This window comes from Lissotriton vulgaris, chromosome 8, assembly GCF_964263255.1.
Source record: "Lissotriton vulgaris chromosome 8, aLisVul1.2, whole genome shotgun sequence".
Classification (NCBI taxonomy): Eukaryota; Metazoa; Chordata; class Amphibia; order Caudata; family Salamandridae; genus Lissotriton; species Lissotriton vulgaris.
In genome coordinates, this window is record NC_141696.1 from 399,943,424 (window position 1) to 399,969,761 (window position 26,338).

The following is a 26,338-nucleotide window of genomic DNA, read 5'->3' on the forward strand; positions in this document are numbered from 1 at the left end:
TCGGACAAGCAGATGGTGCATCCTGGCACATAGTTCTCAGGGCGCTCCTTGATGTAGACTGGGGCCTGGCCATGAATGGCTTTGTGGGCAGAGCCCTTTGAACCTAGCTCTCTGCTTGATGGGGAGTCAGTGCAGCTGCTGCAATAGGGGAGTAGCATGTGCCCATCTTGGGAGCCTAAAGACCACCCTGGCTACTTGTAGTTTAGTTAGCAATTTCTTGGGGAGATCAATGTACAGGGCGTTGCCATAGTCCAGGCCGCGACACAATCATTATCGACACGACCACCTGCAGTGTGGTAAATGAGAGGAAGGGAGCCAGTTTCCGCAGTTGTCTCAGTAAGCCCACACAGGTCCCAACCGGGGAACAGCCATTACAACGCGGGTTTTACCACGCCTTGCTTTTACATCGCATGCGTTACACTACTTTTTTAGGATTTGGAAGGTTTCTTTCAGTCTATTATTGGTGTCCATAATCCTGGCCTCGTAGTATTTAGCCTTCCAGGTCACAATGGCTTTTTTATAAGTAGCTAATACAGTTTTGTATTCAGCAAGAGCCGCTGGGTCATATGATTTGTGCCAAGAACTCTCATGTTTGCGCAACATTTGTTACCTTCCCCTCAGGTACTCATTGAACCAGGGGAGCCCTTTGCCCATGTTCCTAACTCTCTTCCTCTGAACAAGTGCCACCTTGTCTATGGCCTCTCTCAACCTGCCGATGAGGGACTTAAATATTTTCCTGATCAAGGTTCTCTGTCATATGCCTTTTAGAGGAGATTCTGAGCAGAGTACCTACCAAGTTCCCTGCCTCGATTTTATTCCACCCTCTGAACACTCTACAATCTGGGGGTGGTTGTGCCAGGTGGCTGGCAAGCGGGACTTGGCACCTGATCAGATAGTGGTCTGACCAATCGCAAGGACTGATGTCTGCCATGCCAGCTGGTGGCTGGGTGGTCCACACGAGGTCCAGGGTGTGTCATTTGTCATGGGTAGTGGAATTGACAAGCTGTTAAAGCCCCATTGTGGTCGTAGCCTCCTCCAGCTGAGTAGCAAGTAGGTCTCTGGGTGCCTGGTCCCAGAGGTAGTTGAAGTCTCCCACCACCAGAAGATGCTGGTACTGTGAATGAAGATCACTGACTAGTTCTGTAAATAGCTCAATGAAACGTAGAGTCGAACGAGGGAGGCAGTACACCACCAGTAGCACTAGACTGGTGGATCTGGAGCAGAGTTTCGCCCCTAAATTTTCTGCACCTTCGAGGCTCTCTGCAAGTAGCTTCTCTACTGCCAACCGTTTATTCTAAAATAGAGCTACGCCCCCTCCTCTTATCTTTCCCTGCCTGTTCTGACATAGGACATCGTTTACCAAAGGAAGGGCAGCTGCAATGTCCTGCAATGTCCAAGGCCGAGGTATCCTCTATCCAAGTTTCTGTTACTGCCAGGATGTCCATGGAACCATTCTGGGGGAGCAAGAAGATCTCTAGGTTGTGTTTCTGAAGGGAGTGGGTGTTTAAAACTGCTACCTAAGTCCATGTGGGTTTGATGAACCCACGTCCCATGTTTTCAGGGGGAGGAGGCAGTGTGGCCGAAATCCACCCTCCACCTTGTTTCTCTAGTATGTCTCCAGAACTAAGTGCATCTTCCACCAGTTTGTCCAGTGGGTAGTTCCAGAGCGCTAGTGCCTGCAGTTCCTCTGCTAAATATGTAAGAAATTGAACAGAGGTCCCAGTTGGGCGAAAGACGTGATTGCCTTAGGCGTGCCAGCGGTGTGCCCGCTGGGCGTGTCCGATCCAGCGCACCAATTAACCGTTTGCCTCAGCCCACCCACCAATCAGCCCTGCTGTGCAGCAGCTGATCTCCCTGTGAGGACTAGACTGCGTTGCTGTAGTAGAAGTGCGAGTGCTGGTGTATGCAATATGGGCGATGAGCACAGTGCACGCACAAGGTAACACACAGATTACATTTTAAAAGTCAACAGTAGCTGAAAGTTTTACAGCGTGCTGTCCAAACCACCAAGTGAGGTTTAGCGCGTCTCTCTCTTCTGAACTTATCAAAATACTAAATTCTAAATTTACTCACCTCAAATACCTGCTTTTCTAGCAAAGTTTTTAAGCATAGGATTAGCACAGCGCAATCTATGCTGAGATAGAAAGGGAAAAAGTATTTTGCCATTTCTATAGAAAGTCTTCAAACATAGGATTAGCACAGTACTATCTATGCCGAGCTGTGAAATTACCAAAGCCTTTTACCACTCCAAGCACAGTATTACAGCTTTGGATTGTTAAAATACCATCCAAGCCAACCTGAAATGAATAAAAGCAACCCCTGACACATGTATTGCTCCCAATAGAGCTCTTCAGAGAGGTATAGATTTGTCCACACACAAGGGAGCACCCAGTATAAGTCAAAACAAAACCCTTTCAGGCATAGAGTGAAGCAAAAGTTTGCTAAAAAGAAGCAGAGAACTCTGTGTAGTTCTCTAGTTTAGGTGGAAAGCATCTCCAGTATAGAGCACTCTCTCTCTACATATATATATATATATACACATATAGATATATCCTATTGGCAGTTGCCGGTAGGTAGTTATAGTTAGAATGTAGCTTCCATAGAAAGAGCACTGTTTCATTTGTCAATAACTTTGACATTGTTTGACGAATCCTCGCAAGATTATCAAAACTAATACACCACTCACTTCAGCTGCTGTCTTGAAAATTTTGTGATGATTCGTCAAGCGGGAGCAGAGAAAACGGGGGGCCCAAAATGTTTTTTCTACATGTTAATTTCTATAGGGCACTATAGACACGGCTACAGGTTGAACTGCTGGACGGGATTAATCCAGATTTGGCAGAAAGGTAGCTCTTGGTCCAGAAAGCACCCTTTTTGTTAGATGGTGTAAATCCATTCAGTGGTTGCTGAGAAATTTTAATATTTCTCAGATATACAACTGAGACTGCAGTGTTTCCAACAACCCTCCTGATCTCGTACCAGGGTAAAAAAAGTATTTAAAAAAAATAAATTAGTCAGGAATCATGTTGAAGCCACAACTCCTGCCAAATTGCATTTTAAAAAAGCATGGTCTCCTGTGCTTAGTTAAATTATGCCCCCCCCCCCCCCCCCCCCAGGGTGGGTCAGTCTCCGGCAGCAGTTTATGTTGTAATGCGGGGGGTGCCTATGGGACATTCCAGTGCCCTGGGGAGATCGCTCCCTCTCCAGGGCAAACGTAATGATAGAGGTGCAGGGGATCCCCGCAGCCCCTTAGACCATAACCTCCCCAGGGCTAACTAATAAAAAAGTGTGAGGGAGGACTTATGGCCTCTCCTAAGCCCTTGGGACCACCACCTGCCTAGGTCTTATGTGATAAGGGAACTCCAGGACCCTCCTGCCCCAGGGACCACCACCTCCTAGGGCTATAACATTTTCATGTGGGGGTCTCACGGACCCACAACCTGGGGTCAAAGTGTACATTAAAGAAATGGGAGAGGTGTTCTCTTTCATGTGGGGGGCTCACAGACCCCCCTTGGCTTTGAACCGCTATCTCCCCAGAGCAGGCCCCTACTGAAGGAAGGAGGGGGGTCCTTGTGACCCTCCCTCCTGGAGCCATACATGACCCTGGGGACCACCACCCTTATGGCAGGCTCCAGCAATGTCCCAGGGTGCCCACGCCCAGGACACTGCAGTTTACTATGGCTTGGTGGGAGCTGTGCTTTCGCTTGTAGAAAGCAGAGAATGTTTTTTTCCCTGTCCGTTTTGAAGCAAGCAGAGAAACAAACATTGCTTTGATCCCTAGATTCCAAAGCGATGCTGGCTCCCACAGGAGGTGGGTAGTCAGCAGGGACTACAGGGACTTTAGGCTTCCCTCATTGTCCCTAGCATTGGCAGTGGGTGCCATTGGCTAGAAAAAAGTGAACCCACACTAGAGGCCGGGCCCCAGGGGATGGGGTCCCCAGGGACGAAATCAGCCTTGGAAGAGCTGCACAACCCCCCTCCCTTTTATTTAAAGAAGATTTTGAAAAATGGGGTAGGTCACAGGAGATGGGGTCCACTGGGGCCAAAAATAGCCCGGGAAGGGGGCCACGTGGCCCCCTTCCTTTAAAAAAAGTATAATAAATTGTAATAAATTTATATTAATAAAAGAAAGAAAGGCCCGGCTCCGGCAGATGGATACCCGGGGCCCTAAACAGCCCAGGGAGGGGAGACACGAGGCCCCTCTGCATAAAAAAATAGAAAAAAATGAGCTAGCAACTCGCCGTAGGCCAGTCCCCCTTTCTTCACCATTTTGCAAGTGCACCTTCTGGCAAGCTGCTGGTTGGGGTATAAAGTCCTCTTTGCTGCTGAGGGTGCTTAGGTGCCAACAACGCCTCTTATTACCTCCAGTTAGCCCCATACAGTGATATTGTTGAGAGGTGGTTGGAGGCCACACCCTTTCTCCACACTCATACACCCATACAGGTAGGTAGAGAAATAATCAATACCCATACAGCCACTCAAGTGCCCACTCACCAACTTATACAGCCACTTAGACACCAACTGACAGACTGATAAAGACATTCACACAACTTAGTCACTCACTCTTACATTCACTGAGACACCTATTTACTCCCTTATACAGTCAGTTACAAACCCACAGTATCATCCATACAGGCACTTATACACCCACTGATTCACCAATACACCTTGGTATTTGTATTTAACACTAATAAACTTTCAAAAAACACTCCCAGTCACTGGATGATGTAATATGTGATGTCATTTGAGATGTCATCAGTAAGGTTATCAGTGATGTCACTGACCATGTCATGAGTGATGTAATATGTGAGGTCATAAGCAGTGCATTGCGGGGGTGCACGTTTAGTTAGCTCACTAACTATAAAGGCTGAATTTCTATGGTTTTGAATGAGTGAAACGTCAGCCTAATTATAAAGTTCCTGTAACCTTTGGTTTTTTCAGTGAATTTATATGTATATACATATTCACACACACATTTACTTGTTTTATCTTAGTTTGTGTGTATGTGTGCATACATAGGAATATGCAGCGGAAACCCAACTGCTCTCTTTGGGACTTTCATACTGCCCATAATCTAATTTTGAATACACTCAGAAAAGGGTGGATGTTTATCAATACATTCGGAAGCTCAAACTCCAAAAATTTCACAAACTTCAAACACAAGCAAAGGTGGATTTGTGTCAATTTTCCGACAGGTCAGATACACTGAGACTGGCATCAGGGGACTATGACCTTTTGTCAGATCTTCAATCGCTGGTTAATCTAACCTCACATCCCAGACTCCTAATCCCCAAGAGGAATGGGGGAACAATATGGAGGGATTTCCACATAGAGATATGCAGGAGATGACAGCAAAGAGCAATAGGAAACCAGAAACCCCATTTAAAAACAAGTCGAACTTCACTCCCATAACAGCTAAGGATTCAATAGATGTCTTCAATGAAATAGCAGTGGAATAAGTCAAGTAATTAAATGTAACAACAAATATGACTCAAAGAAAATTCACTAATCAGGAAAGAAAATATGGTCAACTAATGGACAAATTAAAGAAGGAAAACAACACTGTGATAAGAAACTCCGACAAAGAGGGGAACATTGTACTTTGGCCTCTTTCAGATTATATGGTAGAAGCATACAGCCAATTGAATGATAAGTAATGCTACCATATGAGTTCCCCATCAAGTATAAAACCATGCAGGACCAATTTCACAAGAATTTGCTGGCTTGGATGAGTTTAGGTCTCTTGAGTTTAGATGAACTCACATTTTTAAAAAAGGAGCATCCTAAAACACCAGTCATATACCTTATACCAAAGATTCATAAAAACAAGGACAAGCCGCCGGGCAGGCCAATTATAGCAGCCTGCGATGGACCATTAGAAAATGTATCTAAATATATGGATTTTTTTTCTACAAGAACATGTCCAAGGCTTAGACTCTAAGCCTTAGAGTCTTATCTCAACGATACAGGAGATTTTATATGTAAAATTGGTAAGGTAAGGTGGCAAGAAGGTTATCAACGTATAACCTTAGATGTATCCTCATTATACACCTGTATAAAGAACTGTGACAGTTTAAAAGCTGTAGAATACTTTTTATCAAGGAGACCGATCAAATTTACCCAACACAATAGAATGTTGATGGACCTGTTGACTTTCTGCTTAGAAAACAACAATTTTCTTTTTAAAAAACAAATGTTCGGACAGGTTTGATGTGTTGCGATGGGCTCCAGCTTACCCCCCAGTTATGCCTGCATGTTTATGGGATGGTAGGAGGAGCTGGTCCTCAGAAAGGAATACCAAGACATTTATGAAGAAAAGGTGGTGTCTTGGTTAAGATATAAAGATGACCTGATTATAATCTGGAACGGGACAGTGAATGAAGCGGAAGATTTTATTGAATGTATTAACAGCAATTATGTGAATTTGAAATGTACATCGTGTAGAAGCAGTCATAGTGTACAGGTTACTATAAACAACTGTAACACAGACAAATATCTCTTTCGTAAGGAAACTGAGGGCAATACGTTGCTTCATACAAAAGTGCACATCCTCAGCATTTAACTCCATGCGCGCTAGCGGAATTCCGCTCTCATGCTGTGATTTTTAAAATCGCCTGTTACGTGACGAGCTGGGCTCGTCATCAGCGTGCGAGGAGGCTACGCCATGACGAGCCCAGCTCGTCATCAGTGTGGAAGGAAGAGGTTAATACACAGCATCCCCTATGGGGAGATGCTTAGGTTGTGGAGGATTTGTAGCAGCAATATGGATTTAGAAAGACACCAACAAGAAAGTAAAGCTCACTTCATTGAACGAGGATACAGTGCCAAAATCATAGATATAGCTACCAAAAAGTCTAGGCTCGTGGCTAGGGAGGACTAGTTACAGGACAGGGTACTGTCTCAAAATACTGCAGAGAATAACTTGGCAGTCTCTGGAGACCCCCCTAGACTAATCATGACCTATAGTAGACAGCAGAAGGAATTGCGCAAGATCATCCAGCGCAATTGGCACATTGTCAAAGACGATCCCATTATAGGCAGTTCGCTCCCAGATTTCCGTCTGATAACATATAGGAAATCAACTTCCATGGCGGATATACTGGTTAAAAGCAGCCCAGAATATAAGGAAGAAGCTGGATGGCTTACCGCCAAGAAAGGATTTTTTAAATGTTCGAATTGTAAGGCCTGTAATTAAGGGTGCAACAAAACTTCATTCCTGACAGCTTTTAGTTCAAAAATGCAAGTGATAAAGTACCACCATACCTGCAGAAGTGAATTTGTAGTATATATTTTAGAATGTAGCTGCAACTTAAAATATATTAGGAGCACTAAGTTAGCAGATCATAAAAGGGTGCTACAACACATTAGAGCTATAACTAATGATGACCCTAATTATCCGGTAGCACGTCACTTCAGGGAATACCATGGTGGGAACCCAAAGGATTTGAAGTATTATGTCATTGACACTGTCCCCATACAAAGAAGAGGAGGTGACAGGGAAGGAAAATGTAGACGCTTGGAAACCCACTACATATTACAGTTAGATACAAAACAGCCAAACGGACTTAATATGAGTGAGGATCTGTATACATACCTAGAATAAAAATAACTGCGCCCCAATATTGATAGCAAATATTAACATGTCATGTGGTACTGAGAAAGAAAAGAGAGAGACAAAAGAGAGAGGAAATAGTTCTTTCCTTTGCTTGGTTTTAAATCCTATGAATTATAATGATCGGGTTTTTATTCAGAAATATATATTTTTTTGCCTTAAAACTATCTTTGAAAATCATGCAATATTGAATGAAAAATTGTTTTATATTATGAGTATTTTTTTATTGTTGTTTTTTTTAGGAAAGAATTTTATGATGAATGAATTATATTTATGTGATTTTTATCGTATGTATTTATTTTTTAGGTACTTATGAGGGATTTTAGAAAGATCATAATTACAATTGTAGGAATCATTTATCAAGGCATACTTTTCGGGTCAAAACCGCTGATATAGGAAAATAAATGACAATTTATACACGCTGTTTTTTTATGCACATATTCCTGTGATAGTGTCAAAAACATTGCCATTTAAACTAAGACAGGAGTACAATAAGTCTAAATATATACTATCAAATATGCACTATAGCACTTTTTATAATTTGTACATTTGCACATATAGAAGTAGAGCAAGGTTGCTACACTTCGAACACATTTTGCACTTTACTGTTCTCTCATTTGGTAATTTTTTAGGTTCCACATATTCACTTTCAATTGTTTACATTAGCATGGATACTAACATTATGGGGCATCATAGAGCTTTTATGCATTTGAGCAAGAAATTGTTAAAACCAATTGGTTTACTGATAAAGATTACACATTATGTGGAAAAATACCATGGCCACAAAGTATTATGTTAGGAAAACTTCTGTTTCCTGTTATAAAAAGTAATTATACTCAACATTTTTAACTTTGTGGTGTATATAGATGAAAAAATGAAAATCAGCATTTGAGCGCTTACTATGCATCAATATGGTATGTTTTTCGTGTCTAAAAATGCACTGTCACTTTAAATGGAGGTGGCACACAGCAATGTTATCATGTGATCAAGGCAGGGATATGCCGAAACGCGTTGTGATGGCGGCTGGTGGTGTTTCCGAAGAATAATAATAAAAAATCTGCCCCAAACCTGAGTCTACGCTCGTCTTTTCCTGGTTGATCAAACTGCGTAAGGTGCGAGGCTTGTGGCACATAGTAATACATATGTATATTTACAATATCTAAATAAACTGAATAACAACGAACTGGGGCTGAGGTTCACATCAGCAATCAGTGAAAAGGAGATAGTGTTTTTAGATACAAAGGTATACTAAGAAAATGGACAGTTGGAAACCACATTTCCATCGAAAGAGTACTGCAACCAATAGTATTCTACATATAAACAGCTTCCATCCTACAACCCTAAAAAAGAGTATACCTTACGGTGAATTCATACGTATGAAAAGAAACTGTTCCAATCCAAATGAAATGAATCAAAAGTACAAGGAGACAACAAATAGATTCCTCAAACGAGGATACAACTATAAAGATGTCAAAAAAGGAGAATTGAAAGCTAGAAAACTTAGCAGAACACAAACTCTGATCGGCAAAAAGCAAGTGGAATCAACATCTCAACCAGAACCGATCAGAATGATTATGACAAAGAAAGTCAAAACGTAAGAAGGATCCTGAATAAATATTGGAACATCAATAAAAAAGATCTAGACATTGGTGACCAATTAAGTGAACATCCTCTTGTAACATTTAGAAAACCACCTTCATTGCAAGATAAATTAGTGAACAGTCACTTTAAGATGAAAAAGAAAAATGACCGGCTGACCTCCATACAAAAAGGCTTTATCAAATGCCTACATTGTAAGGCTTGTACAGTAGGATCATCCATGAAATCCTTACAAGATCCTCAAGGAAAGACCTTCAATATAGAGGACACAATAACCTGCAAAACCACACACGTAGTTTATATTTTGACATGCGCGTGTGGTAAGAACTATATTGGCATGAGGAGATTAGAGTCACGTCTAATCATACTCTTTCAAACTGAAACGCCGAGAGGATTGAACATGGATGATGAGATGCACGTACATCTCTAAAGATCTATTGAATACTGGGGACCCAAACAAACATGAGATGACCTGACTCCATGGAATACATAGACTTCATGAAGATCACTTTCTAAAAATAACTTTCTGGGCACTGAGCCCTAAACAATGTTCTCTTGAGGCCTGGACTATCCATCACTGGAGTTAATTATGGCACTGAGCCCATAGATGAACAATATTAACATAGACATTATATCCAAACGATTTGGTGAATGATGTACTACTTGTCGGTATAACCAGTACATAGGTTAGATGGAATTTTTCCATGCGTGAAACCGACCTTTCTAAACTCCCTGAAAGACTGCCCCACCTCTTTAAGTATCTTTGAAAATAAGTTAACAGTGATCAACATAATGTTTAAAATGGTAATCTATTTTAATGCAATGCTTTAAAAACGTTTTGATTTCCAAATGTTATGTTAAACTACATTTCCCAGAATGCTCCATTATAAGCTGATGGGAAGTTAAAGTATATAAGGTAAAATAGAAAATGGACAAGTGGCAACACTGTGATCAAGACCTGCGATCGAAACGCGTAGGTGAAGGGGGCTATCTGAGTCTCTCGAATAAAAACCCAACTTAAGCAATTGGACGAGTGCAGACATTAAGTTTTACTTGGTGAATGTATATTTACATATACATGTATATTCTATACACATAAATACAATCGGACTTTATGTGAATTTGTGCATACATAGATATATATCTATATATATGTATATTTATATACAGATATTATATTCACATAAATACAGATGTAAACATTTGGAGCAAACACGACTGTACTGGAATGAAAGGTAGGTTGGCACATTCATGTTTCTTTCAAGGTGCAGTGACTATTTTTTGCTGTGCCAGCTCAATGCACATTCTGCAGTTAATGTGATGGTTCACAAGCGGTAGGACTTTTTTAGCCGGCAAGGCCCGATTTAGAGTTTGGCAGACGAGTGACTTCATCACGAATGTGATGCACATTCCAAACGCTTTATTACAAGTTCTGTGGGATATAAAAGCACTTGTAATAGGCGGACGAGGTATCCATCACGTTTGTGATAGTATCCCAGCAGTCAAATTTTAAATCATCACAGGAGAATCAGAATGTTCAAATTGAAAAGTATAAATTTCTGTCTGCCATTTCAGTAATGCCTATGGAACAAAAACTGCTACTACTCCCCAGTAATAGGTTTGGGGAGGGGTTGTAATTTGTGTGTGAAAAGGTGTCCAGGAATACAGCAATGCAGATTTCTCAAGCTTCCCCATGTCAGCGTCATTTTAGTTTTTCCTTTGGATTCCGTTTATTCTACACCTGCATTTATGGTTAGAAAATAAAAGCAACAAGACTCTGAATACAAAACATTAAACCGAGACATGATAAAGCTATTGAAGACAGAATGAGAACTCCAAAAATGGCATGTATTTAAGCTACGCTTCGCACTCCACTTTGGAAAGCCCTATGCATACAAACAAGGTGCTGAAGTTTATAGGAAAAAGCACTCTCAGAAAGTAAAACTCACACTCGTCTGCATTGTAAAGCACAATTATCCCTAAATGCGTCATACCTGTCATCTGGAACTTAACTGTGGTAAAGTGAGATGAGTTTTAGTCTCAGAATTACATTTAAATCAATTCCTGTTTAGAAGACTGATGACTCAGATGTAACCTTACCAGTGAGCTGCCAGTGGCAAACCAAACTGAATCACTTTCTATACCTTATATATAAATTCGAATGCATTATATCATAATGGGTTCATGCTCTGTTTTGTATTCCAATGAGATCTTTGGCATTGTGTATTCCCCCTCTGTAAAGTAATCCAGTGTTGGCTACCTTTGGTATGTGATCATCATAATGTAGACGCTGAAGAAAAATGTAGTAAGTCACCTTACTAAAAGTCAAGAAAAAACACGGGGCATATTAGCAAGAACCTCGTTAAAATTATCGCCGTTATAGCGGCAGGAAACTACTGCTAAAACGGCGATAATGGGCTTGCTAATATGTGTTACAGAATTCCAATAGAAGCACAGGTTAGATGTGCAGGACCTCTAACCTGGGCTTCTATTGGAATTCTATAACTCATATTAGCAAGCACATTAACGCTGTTTGAGCGGCAGTTTCCTGCCGCTAAAACGGCGATAATTTTTACAAGGTTCTTGCTAATATGCCCCTAGGTCTAAATCACACAATTTGTACTGGTTCTTGGCAATTTATATCGAATTATTCTGTATGCACCAGGAAATTAGGGGTAGTGTGCTCATAGTCAGCACTATCGCCCATTCCAAGGTGTGCCAACAGCACACTTAGATCATGATTATAAGTGGATCGGTTAATTCTGACTGATACAGAAACTCCTATTTATACATGGGTTGGAATTATGAGTTTGAAGGTATTTAACACATTTGATAATTATTAGATGCATTAAATATATTGGCTTTTGTTTAATTTCGGCTGGTCAAACCTGCTGACATTTAACGAGGGAAACACATATGGTATTTAACCATATCATGCAGATTTTGGTACATTAAAGACCAACTTCCTCATTTTATTCCCCACAAACTCATAATAGATGTTATTTATTGCACCCAATACATAACATACCCCATCAGCTGATTACAATCAGTTTGTTAAACATATGATTCCACGAGCACAACAGACCAGGTCCTCAGGTTCATGATGGTGATCTGGAAAGAGGTCACCATCAACAGGGGCCACTTGTATGTTGTGTTCCTGGACCTGAAGACCGCTTTTGATTCTATAAATCGGGAACAGTTGTGGGCCACCCTGAGGGACATGGGAATGCCGCTTTGGTTAACATCTTGATCCGTATGCATTATGAAACCTATGCAAAGGTGAGATGGAGCGGTGAGGCCTGGCACCCACTCTTTTCACCCTCTTCATAAATAGTATTATAGGGGAGCTTTGTAATTGTGGTGGGGACCCCCCAAAACTGGCAGGTCAACAGATCTCTTGTTTATTATTTGCTGACGACACGCTACTTATTGCAAAAACTTCTAGTGGCATCCAAAATGTATTAAAAAGATTTGAAAAGGCATGCCAGAGTAGAGGATTAATGATAAACTGTGGTAAAACAAAATACATGGTTTTCAATCCATATAAGAAAATCACAGGGTCTTTGTTTCTGGACTCCCAGGCTCTGGAGAAGGTTAAAGCTTTTGATTATCTGGGAATCAGGATTAGTGATGATGTATCCTGGTCAAATCAGATTAGAAAGAGTACTTTGACTCTTCAACATGTTGATAGAGCGCTATTGTGCAAGGTTAGAACTTCCCCCTATAGACAATTAGGCCATATATTAGAAATCCGCAAGGCAAAGTGCTTAGGAGCGGCCCTCTATGGGGCAGAGTTATGGGGTTTGGACAATGTTATAGAGTTGAGCAGGGCTGAAAATAAGTTTGCAAGGGCAATTTTTAACCTCCCAGGGTGCTCACCTTTAATACCTCTCAGATCTGATTTAGGGTTAAGATGTATAGGACATTACGCTATCTTAAGGGCTCTTACCTTTTGGTTAAGAATTTGGGTGAGCAGCCCTAAGGTACAACTAAGATGTGCTATGGCGAACTTCTTGATTTACACAAAAAAACGGGGCGCATTAAATGGCTCAAACAACTGAGGGACTGGTTTACTAAGCTTAGTATGAGTTACTTATGGGATGATCCAGGGTCTATCCAGAAGGCGACTATTCCGATTTTTAAACCATGAATTTTTTTAAAAAATACCAATGGCTCGCTTACAATAAATTTTCTTAATTTTAAATGCGAGCTTGCCTTTGAACAGTTTTTAGATGACATTAAGCCGCTTCAGGCTAGCTCTTGATATTTGCAGTTCAGCTATGGGACTTTACCATTACACACTAGAAGAAGTCCTTGGGCCAACGCACTTATTTCACCTATATGCCCTGTGTGTCTGGATAAATCAGAGACTATAGAACACTTTCTCTTTTTCTGTCCTGCATATAATGATCATCGAAAAAATGGATCATCCCTGTGTGCCGCATTTTATCTTGTATTCGCCCTTCTGATGCCATTAGGATATTTACATCTGATAATACCAGGTGGCTTGTATTTGCACTAACTAGGGATCTCTTGTATGCGTGGCAAAAACGTTTGAAGCTTTTATTAATTTAACTCTAGCAAATGCAAAATAGTACTGATTGAAATGAACTGTTACTACTGCTTTTTTTTAACTTACCCCGATCTGAGAGTATGTGATATATTTTTTTTATTGTAATTGCTGCTATTGGGAATGTGATATTGTTATCTAATTTTATTCAACTGTTTTTATATTGTATTCTCTGTAACTGATCAATTTCTTTTTTGATCGAATAAATTTACTTACATATGATTCTCTTCATATTAAATTTCATCCATTATTAGCAGACACACATGTATTGTACTACATATTTCACAACAATACAACTTTCAATAAAACAATAATTAGGGCTTTAAGGGTGGTGGGTCGCTCCAGTACTCAGTAGGAGCAGTAATTAAATATTTGACTTTGAAAGAGGCCCCTATATTGATGTTCTTTACAGGGAAAATACTAATCCTTTACTCTACCATGATATCTCAGTAATGACTGTAAAAACATTCAAATAATCATTGTCAGTGAGGTACATGCTGTTTTCCAGGATTATGTTTGCCTGTAGGTTTTTAGTTTATTCCTGTAGTATAGTCCACACTTCGAACAGGGTCTTCTTTAGGTGTCTCTGTGAGCTCAGGTTGTGAGTGGATGTTTGTATCGGCCATGACTGTGAACTCTGGAGGCAGTCTGCGGTACTCACAGTGTCTGTCAAAGGGGTCATATGGGTGTTCAGAATACACTCTCACCCAATTCTTGCCATTCTACAGGGCTCACAGAGCAATGATGGCACGTGCTGATTGTAATTGTAAATATATTTGAAATTGTGTGAAGGAGGAACATAGCTGTTCAAACATTGAGAAGGCAAAAGCACAAGAAAACCAAGGGGTCAATTAGAATGTCGGGCGGAACGCCACCGCCCAAAGAGCACCCAACCTCCATCCTAAGCCGCAATCCTCCCCAACATGACCAATGCCGACTCTGCAGCCAACGGCCTCCGCCAATGTATTACAGACTGCGCCAACACGCTCACCCCCTCCAGAACTCCAACAGATGACAGAACTCAAAAGCCCTAAATCACATAAAGTACGTCTCTAATACAACAATCGTATTCCACGACTATTGTTTTAGATGGATTCTGATCTAACAGTGATGGGAAGTCTCTATATGAAGGGCTACCACTTTCACAATGTGAGGTTTCTCGTGGAGCACAGCCTCTTCCACAACGAAGTAAGGTTTGATGGTTGAATGGTTTGGGTGTATGAGTTTCACGGCGAATGGTAGCAGCGTTTGCTGTTTTGGAGTGGATGACACGGATGTCACACAGCTTTTTACATGCACAGGTATGCAGGTACTGACAGGATGCGACAAATTGCTGCCACTACACGTTCTTTGACCACATAGTGGAGTGTGGTAAGGTTAAACAATGTTGTCTTATACACACCGAATAGGTAGTTGGATGTTGTGTTTGTCACCTTCTTGCTATTATACACAGGGGGCGGCAGCACAACTCACTATGGGAAGTAACAATTCTTAAAAAGAATGATACACTATGTTTAGTTCCATTGTTTTTAATCTTTCCACAGATGGAGTAATGACATATAAAAATACTCTGCTGATGGGAAAAGGAGCAGCTATCTGCCCTTAGTGTAAATAGTATAGGGGAATTCCCTCACTATTGTCTATTCCAGGGGGTACTGCGTCATCGACCTGAAGCAAGTCCAGCACCCTTTAGGGCAGTTGTTCCCAAACTGTGCACTGCGGCACCCTGGTGCGCCATCATGAGTAGCCAGGGGCGCCGCGCTCACGTTAGGAAAATGAAGTGCATTTCAGCTGCAGCGCAAAATACGTGCCACCTGCATAATCCGGGAACAATGGTTTTGCTGAATATCGGCCCCTTTGGCTTCACCATTTCTTTCATGTCGGGTTTGCCTGAGATCCAACAGTATTAAAGATATATCCCTTTAAAGATCAGAATACCCTCAGAAGCAGCTGGAATAAAGATGATTTGAGAACTCTAACTTTATGTATGGGCCGGGATGCCCGCCACCCCTCCCAACACCAATCCCCATGGGAGGAAACAGACACAGATTTGAACTTTTGGAAGGCGGGGGGGCCTCACAACCCCCCCGGCCATATTTATTAAAATATTAAACAAAATTTAAAACTTTAAATTAAAACGTTTCATGTATCATGTACTAATTCAACTTCAATTACATTTTGATGAAGACAGGTATTCAGGCTAACCTTAACAAATCTCTAATACAAAGATTTCCTAGCCGAGTCTAACATCATGACAAATGCATTACATCGAATTTGTACAACCTAACATTAAGGGCCAACGGCAAGGTCTTAACCGGTGCCAGATCCCTATCACCAACTTCCCACCCTCACGTGTGAGTGGCGCATGCGCAGAGGACTTTACCCTCGCAGCCAGCTGTAACTTCCCTTGTCGTGGGGGCCCCCTTTCACTCAACGCCATCTTAAGGTCGTTCGAGTTCCCGTGCGAGGTATCCGTAAGAAGGACAGCGTGGACTCCCCCCCCTTTCCCCGCACTCTCTTCCGCCGGAAGAGAGTCCTGGGGAGGGGCATATAGCCGTCTCCCCCTGGGAGGGGCCTATGGCCGTCTCCAACTGGGCGACCCATCCGTAGTGGGTGCCGCCCCCCCATGGGAGGGGCCAATGGCCACCTCCCCCCGGGCGCTCCCATCCATAATTGGTGGCACCCCCCCTAGGGACCTTGAAATCACTGCTCACCGATCATGACCTTACCGCCCGACCGAAGGCTAAATAAATACGACAATTAGTTACCTACTATGGGAAAGAAAAACTATGTTTACTCTTGTAACAGCTTGATAAATCCACTGATTTCAACATTGCTACAAAGAAAAAAAGGTCCTAAAGCACAGCACAATCTTTATTGCATCCATTACTTCACATTTCTACAAAAGGAGAAAAAGGCCTATAAGCAAGTATTCAATTACGCGCATACTTTTGTCATCAATTCATGCTGCAAGCAACGACTCCAATACATGTTTTGTTACAATCAAATAGCAACATACGACTTTATTCATTTCAAAATACTTTGCAATAGGGGCTGGTGGGCGGGTCAAAAAACTGCAGCTTGTTCCCTTGAGGGCTCACGAGCGACGAGTGGTGCAGCCTTCAGAGCGCAAGAACAAGAGGACGCTTCCTTGGATTCCCGCGCCTTTTATCCAGCAGCGGGAGGGCGGGGCCGTGCCCCCCAGCACGCCCATCGGTACACGGACTTCCGGGCGGGTGTTTAGGACAACCCTTTTTGGGCGGTAGGGGCGTGCTCCGGCCACGCCGCTTTCGGCATACCGGCCGAGACACGCCCCCCGCCCGCAATGGTTTCCCGGGGGATCAGGGCACCCATCCATATGTTTGGGGTGACCGAGTGGTCTCCCCTTTCCATTTTCTTTGGTGCCACTAGCAGGATTACCAGAGCTGTTGGGACAACCTCTGCTATCATTTGACACAATGGCACAGCTATGCAATATCACGACTTGAATCCAGAATGCTTGCCATAGATTCTCTATGCCTGCAAGTGTGCTTGAAGAGGGAACTAGAAGTCAGCATCCTACTAGAAGGACCAGTGGGATATGTGTTATTCTGAACTGTCTTCAGTCACCATCCCTGTAAAGTCACATGTGATGGTGCCAGCAAGTCTGCATCTTGTTCAGTGGGATTGGGGGTGTTTGACTTTGTGATTCATCAACAATCACCATAGTGTGCCCAGCGAAACACAAAGCAATTTGCAGAGGAAGGAAAGTTCAATGGGTATTGGCAGGGTAGAGAGTTTGGAGATGTTAGGGGTGGCCAAGGGCTAGGATCTGTGTTGGGGACACGAGCTTCTGGAATCTGAAGCTAATCCCCAGTCCTCCAACCACAGAGAAGCACCTGATCACAAGCGTGGTTTAGTGTTTGTGTGACTGGGGAGACAGAAACATTTTATTAACGTGGTCGCTGCCCATGACATTGTCAGCGAATATCTCTTTTTAGACCGGATAAAGTTTTATTTTTCATCTAATCACAGTGTGCAATAAATTCAATGCTGTCATTTTTTTCTCTAAGAAGGAACTGGCATGGGAAGGATTCCCGTTCAGTGGAACAGGAGTACAGCAGTGATATACAAGCCAAGAAGCCCGACTGTAAAAAGGCGGGCTCCACTGAGCTTGTTAAAGCTGCCAAAGACAAGGCCTTGGCTTCTTATGCCTGATTTCTTTAACAAGCTCTGTGGAGCCCGCCTTTTTACACTAAAACTAATGCAGGTGATACAGGTGTAAACGGAGGTTGGACAGAAGATCGGCATGGCATTTATCATTAATTATTAATCAAATGTGGCAAAAACACAGGGGAAACAGGCATTCTGATGGAGTGCTTTTAAATAATAAAATTAAAAATCCTGAAAGCAAACACTTGTGGTACAATAAATAGAGCCAAAGAGATGGTAAACAGGCTATGTTTGACTGGGACAAAGACTAGATGTGTAGCGCTGTATTTTCAGCATTTGCATGTGTTTATGTGTGAATGGTAGTGTTTCTGTGTGTGCTCTTGTGTGTTTGCTGCTTCGATGACTTGAATGTGCTACACAGCTTGTCTCTGGTCTGCTGTATTTGCAGCATTGGTGCATGCAGGCATATGTGAGCTCTGTTATATGTGCTCTATTGGCATGTTTGTGCTCGATTTAAATTTTCTGCACATGCCCAGGGTTTACCTTCATTGCATCACAATTTCTTTAAGGAAGCCAACAGGAAATACTCTAGAGGTTGTGCTTACAGTACCGGCACACGCCCAACGGTAAAAAACTGGTGGGGAGCCACGGCCAACTGCCATTAGGTCAAGGGAGCCACGGGCCAAAAAAGTTTGGGAACCACTGCTTTAGGGGCTTAAGCGGACTGAAACATGTTGGCACTAGGGTCTTAGGACCATAACATCCCACGGGACCCTATTAATCTCTGTTTTAATATCCCTGGCAGATCCAAGGATAAAGGGAAACTGGGATCTGGCTGCTGATTTTTGATCTTTAGTCCCCCTGTCCAACAATTTCTCTAGGAGCTCCCTGAAATATGGTTGAGCCCACCCTGACTTTTAGGCGTCAGGGTGACCTGATGATGAAGCATGACTCCACTAGGGTTTGTGAGGGTATTAAAAACAAAAGGACTTGCTTCCTTCCCCACTTCCTAGTGGCATACTATCTGTAGCTTCACATAGGGACTTCCCATCACTGTTAGATCAGGATCCATCTAAAACAATAGTCGTGGAATACGATTAATGTATTAGAGGAGTACTTTGTGTGATTTAGTATTAAAACATAGGAGGGTGTACTCCCTCTTGAGGGTTCCTCTCGGCCCTTCTGGTATCGAGAGAGTCTCCTCCCTCATTTACCTTTGTGTATCACTCAAGAATTCGAAAGCCACCTGGTTCACCACAGACCTCCAAGAATCCAAGAGCTTGTGCCGATGACTGGAGAAAGCATGGAGGAACAGCAAAACCCCTGAAGTATGCACAGCCACTGGGCTGCCATGACGGCACACCACAAGCTCATCAGATCTACGAAGAGAAACTTAATTCAGGACAGAATCGTATCCAGCTCACACAAATCTAAGGAACTCTTACCAATCATACAAGAATTCACCAGACCCCACAGCGAAACCTCTGATGTGCCTCTCTCCCAGGACCTCTGCAACAAACTAAGCTCCTTCTTCCACTACAAGATCAGGACACTCAACGACAACTTCGACCAAGGCACCGACCCAACACCTCCCACCAGCAATGCCACCCAGCCTATCCTCCTCACCTGAACACCTGTCACCACAGAAGATACAACAAAAACCATAAGGAGCATCAACTCCGGAGCACCAACCAACACCTGCCCATCTCACAACTTCCACAGAGCCGCCGCTGCCTTCGCACAAGAACTACAACAGACGTCAACTACACCCTTGAAATAAGCATGTTCCCCGATTACAGGAAACATGCTGAAGTCAAACCCCTCCTCCAGAAGCCCTCTGCAGACCCGATGGACCTCAAGAACCACAGGCCCATCTTTCTCCTCCCCTTCACCACCAAAGTCACAGAGAAAACCATCAACACCCAGCTAACCCACTTCATTGAATCCAACAACATCCTCGACTCATCTCAATGCGGATTCCGCAGCAACAACAGCACCTACTCCGCCCTCCTAGTAGCCACAGATGAGATCCGCACACTGATCAATCAAGGCCGCACTGCTGCCTTTATCATACTAGACATCTCAGCAGCCGCCGACACCATCTCCCACTGCACACTAGACTCCATGAGGCCAGCGTTCTTTCCTCTCATGCAGAACACAAAGAATGATACTCCTGCCCTGCCTATCCGAACACACAGAGATCCAATGCGGAGTACCCCAAAGATCCTCCCTCAGCCGCATGCTCTTCAAGATCTACATGGACCCCCTCACAACCATCGTCAAAAAACATGGACTCAGCATAGTTTCCTATGCAGAGGACACCCAGCTCAAACGTACCCTCACCAAGGACTCCGATATCGCCAGACACAGTTTCCAGGAAGGAATGAAGGATGTCACATCCTGGATGATCAGCAGCTTCCTGAAGCTCAACTCGGGGAAAACGGAAGGCCTCATCCTCAGATCCACCCTCAATGTGTGAGTCGGTGAACAGTCACAATATCAAATTTTTAATATTGAAATGGCAAAATATTGAGTTTTAAATATCGAGTGAACATTATATTGAGTCAAAAAAATATAGTGATCAGAATATCGAAATTCAGGTAAGAAATATCGATTTTCATAATATCGAAGTTAGTAATACGACAGTCATAATATAGGGCCAGATGTAGGTAATTCATATTTACCGACTCTTAAATACCGAATTTTACCGATTCGGTATTTAAGAGTCCGTAAATATGAAGGGGGGAGATGTAGGTAATTTGATTTTAAGAATTACCAAATCGGTAGGATTCGGTATTTACCGATTCGGTAAATACCGAATCGGTATTGCCCATTGATTCCAATGGGCCATGAAGCCCATAGGAATCAATGGGCAATACCGATTCGGTATTTACCGAATCGGTAAATACCGAATTCTGCAAGGGTGCAGGGGGTGTCACTTTGACACCCTCTAGCACCCCAATTCCGGACTTGTGTGCCATGTGGCACACAGACATGCCCTAAGGGCATGTCTGTGTGTCACATTGCACAGGTGTGCATGCACAGATGTGCATGCACACCTGAATTCGGTATTTTACCACCCAATTGGATTGGGTGGTAAAATACCGATTCTTAAGGGCCTGTGGCACTCTTAGGAGTGTCACCTACATGTGGATTTACTGAATCGGTAAAATTTCCGATTCAGTATTTTACTGAATCGGTAAATTCACCGAATCGGTAAATTTACCGATTCTGTAAAATGATGGCCCCTACATGCCAAATCCTAAATACCGGTCGGTAACGGCCGAAATCGGTCGTTACCGACCGATATTTTCTCTCCTACATCTGGCCCATAGTTGTTAAAAATATTGTGTTTTAAGTGTTAGTATATGTGTTAAAATTATGTATTATTTTTGTAATGTGTGTTTGAATTTTTTTAAAGTAATGAATTTTATGTTATTTAATTTGTGCATAATTTAATTCCGTAGCGGGTTGAGGGTTTATAGGGGAATAGAGTGGGAAGGAATTTAATTATAGTAAATTAAATATTAATTTCTAGGAATTATTAATTATTATTAAATTAATTTTGCGTTTTAGTTCTTTAGCGGGTTGTGGGTTTATAGGGAAATAGGGTGGGAAGTAATTTAATTGTAATTAAGGAAATATTTATTTTTATTTATTGATATTGGTAAATAAATTGTTAATTAATTATTAGTTGGTAATTCATTTGTATTAATTGGTAATTAGTTTCTATTAATTGATTAATTGATAATTATATTTATTGTATTAATTTATTATTCGTAGCGGGTTGTGGGTTTATAGGGGAATAGGGTGGGAAGTAATTTATTTGTAATTAAGTACTTATTGAAATCATTTTTGTGTATTGATAATGTATTTACTGTTAATTAATTATTCATTAGTATTTTTTTTATTAGTTATTCATTTTCGGTATTGAATTTTTAATAAATAATATTTATTGGTATTTATAATTAATTCATTATTAAATAATTTGTAATTACTCATTCATTTTTAATAATTTTTTATTGGTATTGATAATTAATTTATATACATTTAATTATTAAACCAATACTTTCCCTACAGTTGCACTCACTGGAGGGGGAATAGTAATTTTTACCTCTACTCTATCCAACACTTTCTCTACTGTTGCACTCACTGGAGTAGGAATGGTAATTTTTACACCTTCTCTATCCAACAATTGCCCTACTGTTGCACTGTCTGGAGTGGGAATAGTAATTTTCACCCCTATGCTATCCAACACTTTCCCTACTGTTGCACATCACATCACCCAGAACCTCTGAGACCTCCACTGCCTCCCTGTCAAAAAAAGAGTAACCTTCAAGTTGCTCACACACGCCTACAAAGGCCTCCACAAAACCGGACCTCAATACCTCAATGAAAAAATCTCCTTCCGCGCCCCAAGAGAAACCACCTATTTGCTTACCTTGCCCTGGCCGCATTCCCTGCATCTGAAACAAACTCCCCCTCAGTACCAGATGAAGCCCGACACTGCAAACCTTAAGAAAGGATCTTAAGACCTCACTCTTCGGATGACCTCAGAGTTGCCCTAACCCCCTCCCCCATGCCTTGAGATTCTCACGGGTAAGGAGTGCGCTATATAAATCCCTGATTGATTGACACCTTTCTTTGTACATATTTTTAATTTATATCAATTCCACTTCAGCAGTGCTTTAGGTAAATTTCTGAGTTTTTTAAAAGAAATGTTAAGTGTTATACTGACGTCAATCATAACTTCACTTTAACCTTTGTTTTTTTCAGTGTATTTTTTTAATCATATGTCACTTCCAAGTGTTCCCTGTGCCCAACACTCTGTGGGCAGCTAAACCTTACTGGACAAGGACGTGTATAGTGGAGTTCAACACTCCACAGGTGTCTAATCCCCATTGTGCTCAGATTTTGGCCATCACAGCAGTGGTTGGCTGCAGAGCTTGTCCCCAGAAAAACCCTTAGGCCAATCATCTGCAGGTGGCCAACCCCTGTTGCTTAGCGCTTTTGGCCATGCACAGTGGGTGCTGTAGGCCACACAAGCTTGTCCGGTCATCTGAACACAAAATTAAAATGTTATTCATCTATGGTTAAATCACTAATTCTGTAGGGTTTAGAGGATTTTTCAGACATGGCCTTAGCAATAATTTTCCTGGAAGAAATTATGCAAGCCCATCAGCAAAGGTGACATATTTTTATGTTATCATTCATGTTTAACTACCTACTAGGTAACATGGATTCACAGATTCTTTTTTTCATGGCAATACGCTGCCACTGAAAAGAGAAATTTTCATCATTTACTACCTCACCATCAACAGCTACATGTGGTATTATTTAATGACCATAAGAATATGGGCTATTAGTTATGAAGGATATGAGTCCTACACAAGGGATACATTCACAGTAGTCTTATTACTGAAGCCAAGTACCCCATTGTAGTACTTGACTTTCTCATGGTACTGAAGAAGAGCAGTCCATGTCCAATTCAGGGGAGCCGGTGTAGACTAAAAACCCATTTCACTGGAACACAGCAACAACACTCAACAAATTATTGTCCAGTCTGTGCTTTTTTGTTTTAAAAAGTAAAAGTACTTTTATTACATACACAGTAGTACATATTGTGCATTAATTTACAAATGAATACTTCAGGTAAATGGAAATATCTCTGATGAAACCCTCAAACCACATTACTCCCGAAAGCACTATATTAACAGTGCCCCTCACCCATACCAGAAGAAACATCACAAAATAAGATAATGTCATTTAAATAAAGCAGGCCTATTGGCTTTGTCAGTGTGTCAGTGTTTCACCACCTTAACGAAACAGCCAAATATTATAACACCCATAAAAAGATTCCAAAGCATTCATTAAGGTATAAACATTGCAGTGTTCATCTTTCAGTATAAGCAATACAGTATTTCAATTTGAAAACATGTCAGAGTATTTCTTCACTTTCTATAGGCCACTTAATGCAGCCATAGAACTAACCACAAAGCATTGTTGCACTTTTGAGCTGAGGAGTGAAATGCCAAAATAGTAAGCCTTTCTTGTAGATCATGGATTCCTTGCCCCTGGAGACTTGGGGCCTGATTCACAAAGGTAAACGTACACTTTGGGCCTGATTATGATGTTGACCGCCTAATTCCAGTCTAGGCGGTCGGAATTTAATTTGGTCAGTCATTGCGACTGGCTTCCGATAGGCTCAAGGGCCCTTGGGGCAGTCAGACCCAGCACGTAATCCCTATACATTGATGCTTCTGCCATCTGGGTTACGATGTCTGTTTCCAACTGTCTTTTCATGTGGGGCTCTCCGACATGGAAAGCCTGTTGGTATCAGACTTTGGGGCCCCTTGCAAGGCCACCTTCTCCCTGAGGCCTCCGGTTGGGGGCTGAGGGGGCACCTATGATGCCCCCTTTTAATCCCTGCACTGTGTGGCCAAACGGTGAAAGGATTAACAGATTCTCCCACTTCTCTATAGGTTTATATATAGATGAGCTTGTGCTGCTTTGGTTTACTGCCGCAGCACAAGCTGTCATAGAGAAATGGGAGTATGCGACTGCACAATGTGCAATCGCATTGTGAAACTGCCGGAGGTCTGTCGATCCCGAATCCGGGATGATGTCAGTCGGAGCCAACTATGAACGACATCATGATCAGGGCCTTAGTGTAAATTTGCTATTCTTTGGCTAATCAAAAACTACATTTTGCAGGGAGCTGGATGTTTGAGCTACCTGCTTCAGATCTGCCCTCTGACTGCACTCCTAAAACTCTCTTCTGATTGATTGGTGTCTTCTGCAGACCCTCCACAGCCACCAACCAGAACTCTTCCCCTGCAGCACTCCCCATGGCCATCTTGCAGAGCCCTGTTTGTATGCAGCAGAGTCAAGGACCAGTCCAAACAAGTCCTATGGAACAATTGAGGTTCCACAGCAGGGCCTTTTCACCAACTGGGCATCAGGGGGCATAATGGGGTCAATGTCACTGCCCTTGGAATGACCCATTCTAGTCGTAAAGGTCAGCTGCAATCAAAGTCCCAAAGTTCACCATCATTGCTTATAGGTCAAGGTTCTTCTCCACTGTCTCTCCTTGTGGAGGGGTTTTTAAGTGGGGTGAAATGTTTTAGGGGCCAGCAACCCCTGGCTAATCCTATGATGTCACATCTTCCCTCCACCCCTGTCTCATCCCTCTTGCACAGGATTCTGGCACAATTGAAAATCATGTCTTCAACTTGTCTGTAGTAAGTGCTCCTCTGAGGGCCTTTACTCTGCTCCTAGCTGACACCACAGCCTAATCCTTTCCAACCAAAACTTCAAAGGCAAGCCCTTTCTTTGTTGACAGCAGACAACAAGAATGTCTCCTTCATTCAGTGGGCCTTGCCTGCCCCAGCTCAAGGGCAATGTGGCAAACTAATTGCCAGATGCAGATTTCCTTACCACCACTTTCTTTCCCAGCGACTGAGACAACCATTATTTATTGCCCTTTAGTGTGGGGAGGCCTTTGATCCATCTGTTGGGGAGTAATACACTGGACCCAGTAAAGGTTACATTGACAGCGTGGACAGAGAGGCCCTTCAGAAACTCCTCCCCACTACGGTGTGCAAGACAAACTGGTAAGAATCATCAGGAACTCTTACAGGGGAATGACCTGCAAGGTAATCCATGGGGGATAACTCACAGAATTCTTCCATATGAGGACCCGAGTCTGCCAGGTTTGTTTACTCTCCCCTTTTTTCTTCCTGTTCCCCAAACACTGAATCATGAAGACATCCACAGCAAAGAGAAATGGGATCCAGTGGATGTAGCTCGACAACCTGGACTTTGCAGATTCCCTGGCCCTACTCTCCAATACCCATCTGCCAATACAAGAGTAGATCGGCAAAGTGGCAGCCACATCAGCACAACTTGACCTCAACATTCGCAGAGGAAAAACCAACATTCTGAAGGCTAACACAACAAGCACAACTGCAGTCACTCCTGCAGGCAATGCACAGGAAGAGGTTGAGGCATTGACCTACCTGGGCAGTGTCATAGACAAACAGGGCAGCACAACACTGATGTCAAGGCAATAACTGGCAAAGCAAGGGCCTCCTTCATTCAGCTAAAGAATTTTTGGAGCTCCAAGGACTTAACACTGTAAGCCAAGAGCAGGCTTTTTTTTTACACCAACTTAAAGTTTGTCTTTCTGTATAAAGCAGAATCTTGTAGGACAACAGTGACCCCCTTCAGTGTAGTACAGACCTTCATCAACACCTGTATGCGGAAACTCTGCCGGCCAAAAACCATCAGCAACAACTACCTATGGCAGCAGACTTTCCAATTTTCTGCCCAATTAAAAGACCCTAAAGCTAGATAAGTCACTACCCCCACAAGCCAGCATCAAACACCCCCAGGTAAGCCCTGAC